This window comes from Typopeltis vanoorti, chromosome 6 (assembly GCF_054136105.1).
Source record: "Typopeltis vanoorti isolate ZY-2024b chromosome 6, IOZ_Tvanoo_1.0, whole genome shotgun sequence".
NCBI lineage: Eukaryota > Metazoa > Arthropoda > Arachnida > Uropygi > Thelyphonidae > Typopeltis > Typopeltis vanoorti.
This window is the reverse complement of record NC_143554.1, coordinates 8,958,486-8,970,216: the sequence shown is the minus strand read 5'-3', so window position 1 is coordinate 8,970,216 and position 11,731 is coordinate 8,958,486. Positions and strand designations below refer to the sequence as shown.

The window sequence follows — 11,731 nt, the reverse complement described above, 5'->3', positions numbered from 1 at the left end:
AATTTATCTGTACGTGTCAGCGACAAGTTTTCCTGTGAACCTTCTGAACTCTGTACCGTTTCGATTTTCGTGTGACAGACATTGGACAACGACATAACGTGTCTGCACGCAAAAATACATTCGTGTAAACACGCTGCACCAGCACACCGTTTGCGTATATATAATACTTTGTATAAATAGAGAATATTATATTTTTAGAGCAAAATAAAATTTTTGGTTTCGAAAAAGACAGATTGAAGAATTAAGAACATAAATCTTCACGTCACTACTTTAATTAACACTAAACAGATATGCATTTTGGACTCGCAGCGATTAAAGGTTGACTTCGAAGTTGCTCACGTTTTGTTTTTTTTATCCTGCAGTTTGTCAACTCTTAAATGTTTTCGAAATGAATCCGGTTAGTACCGACTCAAATAAAACCGAAACTAGATAAATCAAGTAATTCCCTTCCACGTAGTATGATGGGGAAATAATCTTTACAAGGGTTCACAACTAAAAGCTATAAGCCACTCCTACTAATTCGAAAATCATGACCGACCCGTGAGGTAAAAATGATTTTGTGGGGGTATTCTGGCAGAAAATGAGTTTCTCATCTTCCTTAATGTCTTATCAACGACAGCATAGTTTCTCCTCCTGAATACCACAAGTGAAACAGAACAAGAAATACCATTTCATCGGTTGGCGAGGTAGTAAGTGATAGATAAAAAGTGACATGAAAGACAAGAAGGCAGAATCCATCTTATATATTACGTCTGATATATTTTTCATCTGAATATAAGATCTGGTGGTAAAAGACTAAGTAGTATAAGTAAAAACATATTATTACATAATGGTCTGCTTTCTACCCTTTTAAGCTGTGTCACCAGCATCCTCTTAGGTCGTTCGGAAAATATCATAGTAGATGGTTTCTTTTCCTCAGACTTTTCCCTCCACCAATGCAGGAGTACTCTATGGCTCTACGTCCATGACCTCTCTTCCTCCTGTGCACAAGTGACCTGTCCTCATTTGTGAAGTTTCGCTGATGACAGCACACTCCATTCCTCTTTTTAATTTTGCAAACACCGTAGTACCCAGTTAATAGAAGCCTCACGATCTACCATAACCAATCTCCTAAACTCTGATCCATGCTATACTTCAATTGGGTGAGGTCAACCTTGTAGACTTAAATGCTACTAAAACTCAGTCCTCTAATTTCTCGCAAAAAATTATTTCTTGTCACATCCCCTAACTTTCGAAAATACCCAAATATCCAAACATGGTCGGACTTCCCTTCTTGGGGTGACCTTCACCTCCAGCCTTTCCTGGCACAAACCTGATAATGTCCCATCTCAAAATCCACTCCATTCTCCTCTCTCTCTCTCTCTCTCTCTCTCTCTCTCTCTCTCTCTCTCTCTCTCTCTCTCTCATAGACGACAGTTTCTTCCTTATGCACTTTCATTCACAATGCTATGCTAGTCAATAACCATTTATAGTCCAGCTTCAACTTTTTTCCTCCCCTTTCTCTTTTATACAATCTGTGTCTATTCTTTGAAAATCTTCTTTCGCTGTGTCCTCCCCAAAGACTATAACCCTTCAGCGGTTAAAATAAAATAAAAAATAAAAACAAAACGCTTCAACAGATTCCTTCATTCTCCATTCTCCATGACATTGATGTGCCATGGATCTTGCGACATTTCGTGCGTGGATCAGAAATATATAAATGCATGTTTGGCAACTCCCTCGGTGAAAATTGATTTTTGACACTTCAGAAGTCTAATTCCTAGATTAGTTGCCACGATATTCAATTCAAAATATATTTATAACTGTAGAATTGTTTGTTAATAGTGTATTTTATACGTTATCTCTCATTTCCCAGCGCCAAAATATTGGTATTCTGAACGATCCAGAGTGGTTGCTCAAGACTGTGTGATAACTAGTGTTCTTAGACAAGGGCGCTTCCTGACCATGCAATATTAATTGTAATTTCTCTTCCAAACACTCTAAAAAAGAATTGTTTTTCCGTGTCTTTCAATTCACCTTTTCGGGCAAATGAAACATGCAAAAATATTCAGTTAGAAATTAATTTTTAAAAAAAATCAAGAGTTTATGAGCAATAAATTCCCTTTTTCGATTCAGAAGGGGATAACTTTCCCCTTCTCTTATTTGAACACATTTAAAAATTTGTTTTCTAAAATTGGCTCCCAGAAATTCGAAGCCCTGCAATTTTGTTTCGATGTTAAATTCAGATTTATTGCAAATTATTAATTTTCACTGAATCTGAATTATTAATTACAAATCAATTTAAAAATCCCACTAAAGAATTCGAATAATCTTTTAGTGATTATCATTTTATCACTACTTTCGTTGCTTTACGTTAGCGTTAAGAAGTATGGTTTGTGATTTAAAAGGCATAAAGAGCCTAATAAAGGAAATGTTGCGCCTTAATTTCTTCTTGTGAAAATTGGGTTATCCATCTGCTCTGGTTTACTTAAATTATTGACACTGCTAGCATTACTAACTTTTTTGCCCTGCGTTAATGTTCGCTTCTCGACCGAATGCAATTACAGATGTCCATAATGTCTCTACCGGTTCTTCCTTAGCACTCATTTCGTTCATGAATGAATTTTCGCAACTGCAGCTTTTCATCCCTTGTAGGCAAACATACGCTACTTACTTACTTTTCATGCAGCATAAATTTTAAGACACTCTCTCTGTGTTCACACAACTGAAACTACGTTCACCATTTAAATTTATTTCATAAGTAAGAGCATCAACATATAGCTACCTCCCAGAAATTGAGTAATTACGAAAATTATTTTCCTTAGAGTCACCGTTTTCTGTGCTATTAAGTCAGGTGTGCTCATTATGTGGTTTTAAATGGAATGAGCATTTTCGGGATGATCTTTTAAGAGGTTTCGATCGGCTAAAGAAGGCGAAACGTTGGTGTATTTTTTCAAATTCTAAATTGGCGCCATCTGTTGGAACAATTTCGATATTATGAAGTATTTATACAATAAGCAATAATAAATATCGCTTTTGGTATTTTTTTTTGTTATACAATTATTTTTTTTGCAATAAATAATATTTATATTTAAACGTTAGGAACTCTGATCTCTGTTTATTGACGCTTGGCAACCTAGTCATTGTTTTATGATTTTTTTTTTCACTTAACCATTTTCATTTAGTTGAGGAGAAAAATATATGAAGATTTCGTAGATGGATGTAAACCCGTTATTGTATTTATATTTTTGTATTCATAATATAATATGCAGAAAATATTTGCTTCAGCATCCCTTAAGAAAATAAAAATAAAAACTTAATACTCTGGCCCAAGGGAATTCACTGAAGTTCGATCCTTATTATTAATATTACGCGAAATGGCGATAAATAAAACTTGATTACAGCACATAAAGGAATGACGTTGCTATTCAATAATATTATTGTAAAACACGTGCTTCTTTCTTTTTTTCACCTTTACTAGATTTTTTTTGAGTGAACAGTAAAAAATTCTGAAAGTCGAAATAGAATGCTTGTATAATCGCATCTAAACGTATAAACATCTCAAAAATAGAGAAGGTTCGCTGTGGGTCCACTTCATACGAAAAGTATGCATTTCATATTACATCGGTTTAAGCACAGAATCATTCTACGATTTTGAGTTGCGTTTTACACATTTTGCGGTATTCTGTATTTTTTTAATTTTTTTTATTTTAGGATTTTAATAATATTAAGTAGAAAAGCACTAAACGTTATTAAAAAGGAATATTTATGCATATTGCTGTAATATAACCGATAATTGATAACATTTTTTTACTTTATTCAACCTAACAAAACGAGAATCATGCACTGGACAAAGTTTGAACATGTACCCGCTTTCCACCCGAAATCGGTAGTTATACAAACTGCCAGAAGGTGATCCGTCTGAATTTGTTAAGATAACAGAAACGAAAACCGAATGTTTAAAAATTGATTAATCTTTAACAATAATAGTAAGTCAACTTATATTTCGTTCACTTTTTAGCTGCAATAAATAAAAGCGGCTCTTTGGGAACACTAGAGAAAGCCAGATTGGGCTTTTCGCTGAAAAAAAACTAGAGTATGAAGATAGTGTACGTTTATTAATTGCGAATGTTCTTCTGGCTGGCTTGCCCGTTGTGCTGGATGAAAAAAATTTTGAGTTGCCTAGAGAAAAACCCTGTCGCCACCACATGTGAGGGGATAACTCATCTTCCAATGAAACGCTCTTCTAAAATTTCTTTTCATCCTAGATGGGACTTGAGGTCTGATCGTTCCAACCAAACGGAAACTACCTGAATTTAAACTACGTTGAGGAAAGGAAATACTGGTTGATTTATTATTATTATTACTCAAAAATAAAATCTAGAAACTGCTGCACCACATGACGGCCTAGAGATGCGATTGCTTCCGACCAGATAAACACACGTTATTAAGAACGAATACGTGAACATTTGCAGAATGTATAACATATTCTGAGAAAATATAATCTCAATCTATTTTATCCCTTTATCAGCTGACGAAGTGAAGAGTAATCTCTATTAAATTATAGAGAACGGCACAGCCGTATCTAGAGTTTCTCCTCAAGAAAGAAATATGTGCAAGATATGCTGTTGAAAACAAAATGTTTAGGATCACAAAAACAGTAAAAGTATAAAAAAAGTAGCCGAACTTTGTGGTATACTGTTAAGATTAACGGTGGTGAACTAACACTACACGAAAAGGTTTAGAAATAATCTGTTAACATCATAAATCCTAGACGATATTTGAAAGATTATCTTCTAGGACTCCTTATCACATTTAGAATGTGCTAAGAATGGCTCAAATAAAATGGAGCGGTAAGATTAAGGATATCTCGGATCCAGATTGGAGAAAATGGAGAGTTAGAGAGAAGTAATAGAAAAAATGGAAAGGTAATGGAGGAAACCAGTAATGCCTAGAGAGAGAGAGAGAGAGAGAGAGAGAGAGAGGTGAATTAGGTCTTTGTCAATAAACAAAATCAAATAAAGAGTGGATAACAATACGAGAAATAGTAGAATCAATAGAAGTAAGAAATAAATGTAAATGCAGCTAAAACGCAATACAAATAATATACTACCAAACTAAAAATGAAAAAAGAAATTTAAGAAACTAAATATTAGGAAATTAACTCAACTACTCTGGAGTAAATGAAAACGTAAAGTTTAAATGAAATAGCGGAACGAGTAAATGAAGTGATTGGTAAAACGCAAGGAGTGTCGAAGCAACAACAAAATATCTTGTTTAGAACATCCTGGAAGATCCAAACAGCTTTAATAAAAAAAATTGCAAATTAAGTTTGTTCAACTTGAAAAGGAAAATTCAGACTTCGGTGACACCTCGTTACTTCTACCAAAATCAAAATTTACAATATGCATCCCATGTGCAACAAACGATGCATTGCTTAAGATAACTTATAAACTAAAGAAGAATTGAATAACGGTAAAATTATATAGACAAAATGGTAGCTGATATGATATGATCAGTATAATAATCAAGGTCATAAATTTATGGTTAAGTTCCAAGGAAATTAAAAACGGCACATCAGCATTTGAAACATTAAAGTTCTGAATCTTCGGGATTATCTTTAAGATGTAAATAGATAAGGATGCATACAAAACTCTGAGATGTGGTGGAACGAAGTATTAGTAATAGTACCCATCGCTGGTAAATTTGATGGAAATTCAGTAATTCCTCATATCCGCATGGGAGAGGATACCTGCAAGGTTTCTCCTGAACTCCATATAATCGGACTGCAGCACACACTGTTACAGCAGGTATAGCTCATCATAGCTATGGAAATTTCTGTCACTTTGCAAGTCATGCTATAATCCATATAAAAGAACTTCGTGGCGCAGTTAGTGAGGATCTGCTCCACTGTTGGAATGACCAGGACTCTGATGAGCAATTTCCCACAGATCTTTTCAAGACCTAAATTAGGTAGCTTCGAAGCTGATACCCTGAAAGGAGGATTTTTTCTCTCGATGTCGAAAAATACCAATAAATTGACCAAATGAGTAGTACAGTTATTTATTCAAATAAATGGAAGGTTAATTTGGTTTACACCCAAATTTATTCGAAGAGTTCTGTTACAACCTCAACACAACAACACATTGTGATATTTTAGAGATCAGGTGATCTTCCTGATTGAACACAAAGAAATATGATGATGCTGATATGGTGAGAGAATTACTTTTGTAATGTTCAAGGCCTACTTCATACATTTACCGAATTGGAGCATTTTCAACAAATCTCCTGGATGCTAAAGTTAGTACACGGATGCTAGTAAAAAGATTTTCGGAACTACGACGTCTTTGACGTCATTGCATCCTGGTTCGGAAAATCTGGACAAAGCATTTAATCAGCATTGCGGAAAATTTTGGAAATTATACAAACCATTGATAATTAATCAGCGTGCTTTTCTAAACGAACCCATCGGTTCTGCTTTATCGCATATTGTGTCACATGGAACAAGATTTTGGCACGATGAACGAGTACGTTAAAATTTAAGACGTACAACTGAATGTCTACGGCAAGGACATGCTGTAGTTCAGATGGACAGTTTTCATTCTGTTATATGTCTTAATTATTCATTTACAGATATGGTTATCAAGATGTAATAATTTAAGAAAAGGCTATTTTATCCATTCTAAACGTTTGGAGATAAATTTTTATAATTGTTCGTATGTGAGTATGCGATGTTTTTGACATGTTCAGATAACAATTCATAAAATAATAATTTAATTATATTTCGAATGCATCCGTTCAATTCAAATCTAATTATGGAAGCCAGCGGGGGAAGAAGTGTTAGACTGCTTGTTGAAACATAACTTAATGCATCATTTATTTTGTAAACAAAGCAAGCAACAAGAGATCTGTATTCTCTGCGCAGATCTCCTCGACTAAAGTTACAGGTGATCTGAACAAATATCGTCCATAAAGCACGGTTGTCACTCGCACAAAGGGATTGAATGTAACTACCAAACCAAACTTGGATATCCATTTTCCTAGCTACACAGTTTTAGGGATTTACGCTCCATTTAAGCGGCTCGACTCGCTGCTCTGGTTATGCAACATGATCTGCAGCACTAAGCGTTTCCGAACGGTTTAACGTGCCCAACCGAGGATTATCTGAATAAATACTTACACACAAACCAGACACCTGATTTTGACGATGCTATCTGTTATACAACTAGTGAGAGTTGGTTTTTTTCTAACTTTCGCTCTGACAATATGCCACATCATCTGAATATATAAAGGTAGCATGAGAATCCGGGACTAGCTGGCCATTTTCACAGTGAATGGAGAAATTAACGACGAGAGAATTAATGGTGTAATTGAATTCAGCAATGGTGGAAGATCGAAAGCCGTCAACATCAAATTTATGCACTGCGAGTGATTGTGATTAGCAAGAAAGAGAAACTGCTATCATCATCAAATGTCTTGGGTTTTCTTCCTTATAGACAATGTCTAGGTTATGAACCTGGGTAAGAATTATAACGGGATCTTCCCAATATGTACTGAAAAACACAGTTTTTACCAATACACTATGTTGAAATCAACTCAGAAAAAACTAAATTGCACAGACCTTAATAACGTGTGTATCCTTCTTTGATCCTAATACTCCCCTCACTTTCTAAACATACTCTCCACAGTTTGTGCTAAAACGAGGAATTTTGGATCATTCTTCTTTAAACTGGATCGCCATTCCACGTGTGCAGTTGGGTACACTGGTCTGGTCCTGGCCTCACATTTTGTTCTGAAATTTTTCTATAATTTTCCTGCACTATAAATTGCTCCTGCAGTATGCTTTGTCATATTGAAAGATAAACGGGTCTGTTTCGCAAACCTTCTACACTGTACGAAGCACCAGAAGTGTTTCGTATTCGTCGGCATTCATCTTTTCGCACATTATAATCATTACACTTTGTCGCAATATTTCACAGTTGAATGAGACACTCAGATATAAGCGTTCTCCAGACATCCCCTACATCCACACTCCACTATCCAACTGGAAATATGGTGTGGCATCATTGTCCACATCACGGAATTCCAACGATCAGAGATTATTAATGTTCTTTATACCAGTATGGTTTGTGCTGTTGGGTATCATGGCTCTGTTTGGATTATATGCTTCCTTGATATAGTGTCCGACTACCTACCTGAAATCATGTCGACTCTCAGTGAGCCACGATTTCAATACCATTATGCCTAGCAACTTTCTATTCCCTAGTAGATTAGCTTCGTAAGTCTTTCTGTGCATTTTTTTTTTTAATTCGGCAGCCTTGCATCCCAGCTCGTTGATAATGTTGCGTTCAATTAAATTTGGGCGCTGCCTTTTTTACCATCTTTCTCGAACAGATTAGGCCGCTGTTGCAATTGACTTCTAAACTATGATAACATTCGTTTAGAAGTAAGTTCTTTACATGTCGCTGACAGTTCACAACTTTGCAGCTCATTCGAAGCTATGCTGCTTATTTGCCTTATAATCCAACAGGCGCGGGTTCGATCCCGCAGTGGGCATGGATGTGAGATGAATTTCATCACAGGTGTGAGAACACGAGCTGCTAATTGGAGGTCTGGCGTAACTTGAAAAAGGTCTATTTGGTCTCTAGAGCGGAGTTTGTGGACTATGAATAAATAAATTAGATAAAACACCTTACCTCTCCCCCACCCTCACGGTACATTAGTACCGTGAGGGTGGGAGAGACAAGGTGTTTTATCTAATATAGGCTTACAACCCTTCATGAATGGGAATCACATAAAAAATTTTTTTCAGGTTTTCCATCCCATAAAACAGACGAACATCAAATTTACAGATATAATAAATACACTAGCCTCATAGTCCGCGAATGCATTCTAATGTGAGGAAACCGTTAATGATTTGGAGCTTTGGTGATGTACCCAAGTAATCTTTTCATGTTTTTTTTAGCACCGGACGAAGTCTTCTAGAACAGCTCTTCCCAAACTATGGGCCGCGGCCCCCTTGGGGACCGTAGGTTTTGTTGAGGGGGGCCGTGTAATAATGAAAACAAATTTAAAATGTTTGAAGACTAAGTAGATTTTTTTTTATTTTAAAAGAAACGTATTTAACTTTTATTATTTATTATTTCTTTTTTGTTATTTTTTATATTTTAATGGAAAAATTCACACATTGGTGTTGGTTCACAAACTTTGCTTCCTGCGTATTTCGGGTCTTAACGAATATTAGTAAATATTGCTTATTCATATGTTTCATTTCAAAGCAGTGGCTAATTGTATTTACTTCGAATGCTCTCCAGGGAAGCTCCAAATCTTCCTGTCCCTTTCATCACGCGTTCGTAATCAGGGACTGTTGATATTGACTTTATATACATATCAAAACTCGTTTTATATTATCACTATCATCCGAGCTAGTTTTCTGTTACCAAGAAAAGTTTCGCATATACTTCACACATGAAAAAAAGCTTAAACAAGTTCATGTGGGGAGATAGTAACTCGCTTGAAGTGATAAACAACACGACCTCCCTAACAGCCACTATACTGCAGAGGCAATAAAAACAAGTACTTTTATTATGCCAGTGAATAAGGAATGAGGAGTCTGTGTAATATATTTCTCAACAAAAAGTGCAATTAGAGACAACTGGGATAAAAACACACTAATTAATGAATCACATGTCCCCTCATACAGAGACTATGCTGTATAGACTGGAACAAAACCGTACATTGCATGGGCAAACACAGTATCTAACAAAAAACTATTGTTATTAATTAGATGTGTGTGAGTTCGATTTCCCAAGGTAGCAATAAAATTCAACCGAACGTGTTAAAATTCGTAAAAGTGTTAAAACTAAGTAATATATACATATTCAATTTCAATAATCTCAATAAATTCAATTGTCAGCTATGCTTTTATCTTTCGGTTGCGCGATCTTTTGTTAATACTGCACCAATCATATGCACGTTTTAATAACCTGCCTTTGCTGTCTGTTTCGCTTAAGGCTTAATTACCGTAAAGGGAGAAAAGTCACAAAAAAGAAAAATGTTCCTGGTCCGGGGATTCCCTTATTCAGGTAATATTCACTAATTTCATGTCATCAGTCTGTGGTATGCCAGTATCGGTAAGTGGTGATATTATTTGATCTATTCTACGTTAAAAAATTTAACCCTGAGATGGATAAGTGGCTGATAAAAAATAAAAAAAATCCCGCGAACAATCAGAAAAAGCAGAAAAAGACTCAAAAAAAAAAAAAAGAGGACAGTATTTCATATTTTACCAGAACAGCCCGCATTGTCTTCAGAACCAAACGGTAAGAGGCAAAAAATGTAATATATGCACTTGATTTTTGCAATATTCGCTGTGTATGTTTTGTATTGAATATAAATACAATAAATATTATAATAATATATCTCTCTATTACGATTTTTTTTCGAGGGGGGCCGTGAAATATTTTAATTTTTGCAAAGGGGGCCCTGACATCCATCCAGAAGTTTGGGAAGCACTGTTCTAGAAAGACGAAAGTAGGTGGCTTCGGAAATAAATTAATTATTTTCTATTTTATAATTCGGTTTTATAGTCATACTGTATAAGTTATTTTCATTTAAAATAAAACATGTGTAGTTGCGTGAACAATGAAGGATTGTTCAGGTGACTTACAAAAGTATGATTCAGAACAACTCATAACTAACTAGTGTTAGCTTTCGGTTGTCTTCGTATTTCCAGGATCTCCTTCAGAGAAGCGCAACTTTTTGAGCATCGTGATTCCGGTCGTTAATAATTTGAACGCAGAAACTTTTGAATAACATCATAGCAGATAAAAGATGAACAAGGCGAAGAAAAATGCAAGACAATAAGTAAACTTATCAAAACACTGACCTCTGGACAATGCTATCGCCATATTTTCAAAGTTCTTGATAAAAATTTTTCTTTAAAACAAAGTCTCAATCTTGGTTCGAGTAAATTTTCTGTGGTTGCGATTTAGATTTATAGCTGAAGCAACTAACGGTATGAGGCGAGTGTATAATATATCTTTTATAATAAAAGATTTTTAGCGTCATTGACCGGATTCGAACCCAGATGTTTCCAAACAAAGGAAGCTAAATTTACACCAATTTGGTTCTTAACGGTGCAATATTTATTGACGGTATCGCCCTGCTAAAAGCGAAAACATCTCGACCACGAAATCATGACTTTGTGTCTGTTTTAAACAAGCGAAATTAATTATAAGAGAAAATAAGGCTATTTTTCACTTCTCATATTACATACGCGTTAATTTAGGTTTCGTGCATTTGAACATTTTATTAATGAACTGAAAGAGGCGGGAACAAACTCTTAAAATGAGTATGTAAGTATGAGAGGTTCACAACAGACAGAAAAAAAATTAAAAAGACTATTCACCAGTAGTTACACTGAAATAGTATGATATGTTCGTATAAGGGAAGATTTCTATTTGCAAGGTCGGTAGGATAACGTGTTTTTTTTTTTTTTTTTTTTTTTCTGGAGCATTTATTATTTAATTGTAGGCGTCTATTGATGGAGACAGTTTGAAAAGTCTTCATATGGACTAGATTACTTTAGGATATATTAACCATTGTATCCAAATTATTTAATATCTTTGTATCACTTAAATAATGGCACATCTATGCTCATTTCGCTTCTTTTTAGATATCAGATCAAAATACGTAATGACAAACCCTACAAGGACAATAGAGTTCTTTCGTATTTCAGAAAAATGAGTCG

At 35.1% G+C, this 11,731-nt stretch overlaps 1 protein-coding gene across 1 annotated transcript in view; it reads left to right on the top strand.

The window, feature by feature from the left end:
- LOC150105270 (inositol hexakisphosphate kinase 3-like) overlaps positions 1-11,731 on the top strand; it is a 250,209-nt gene that overhangs the window by 48,078 nt on the left and 190,400 nt on the right. The gene's annotated exons all lie outside the window — the stretch shown is intronic.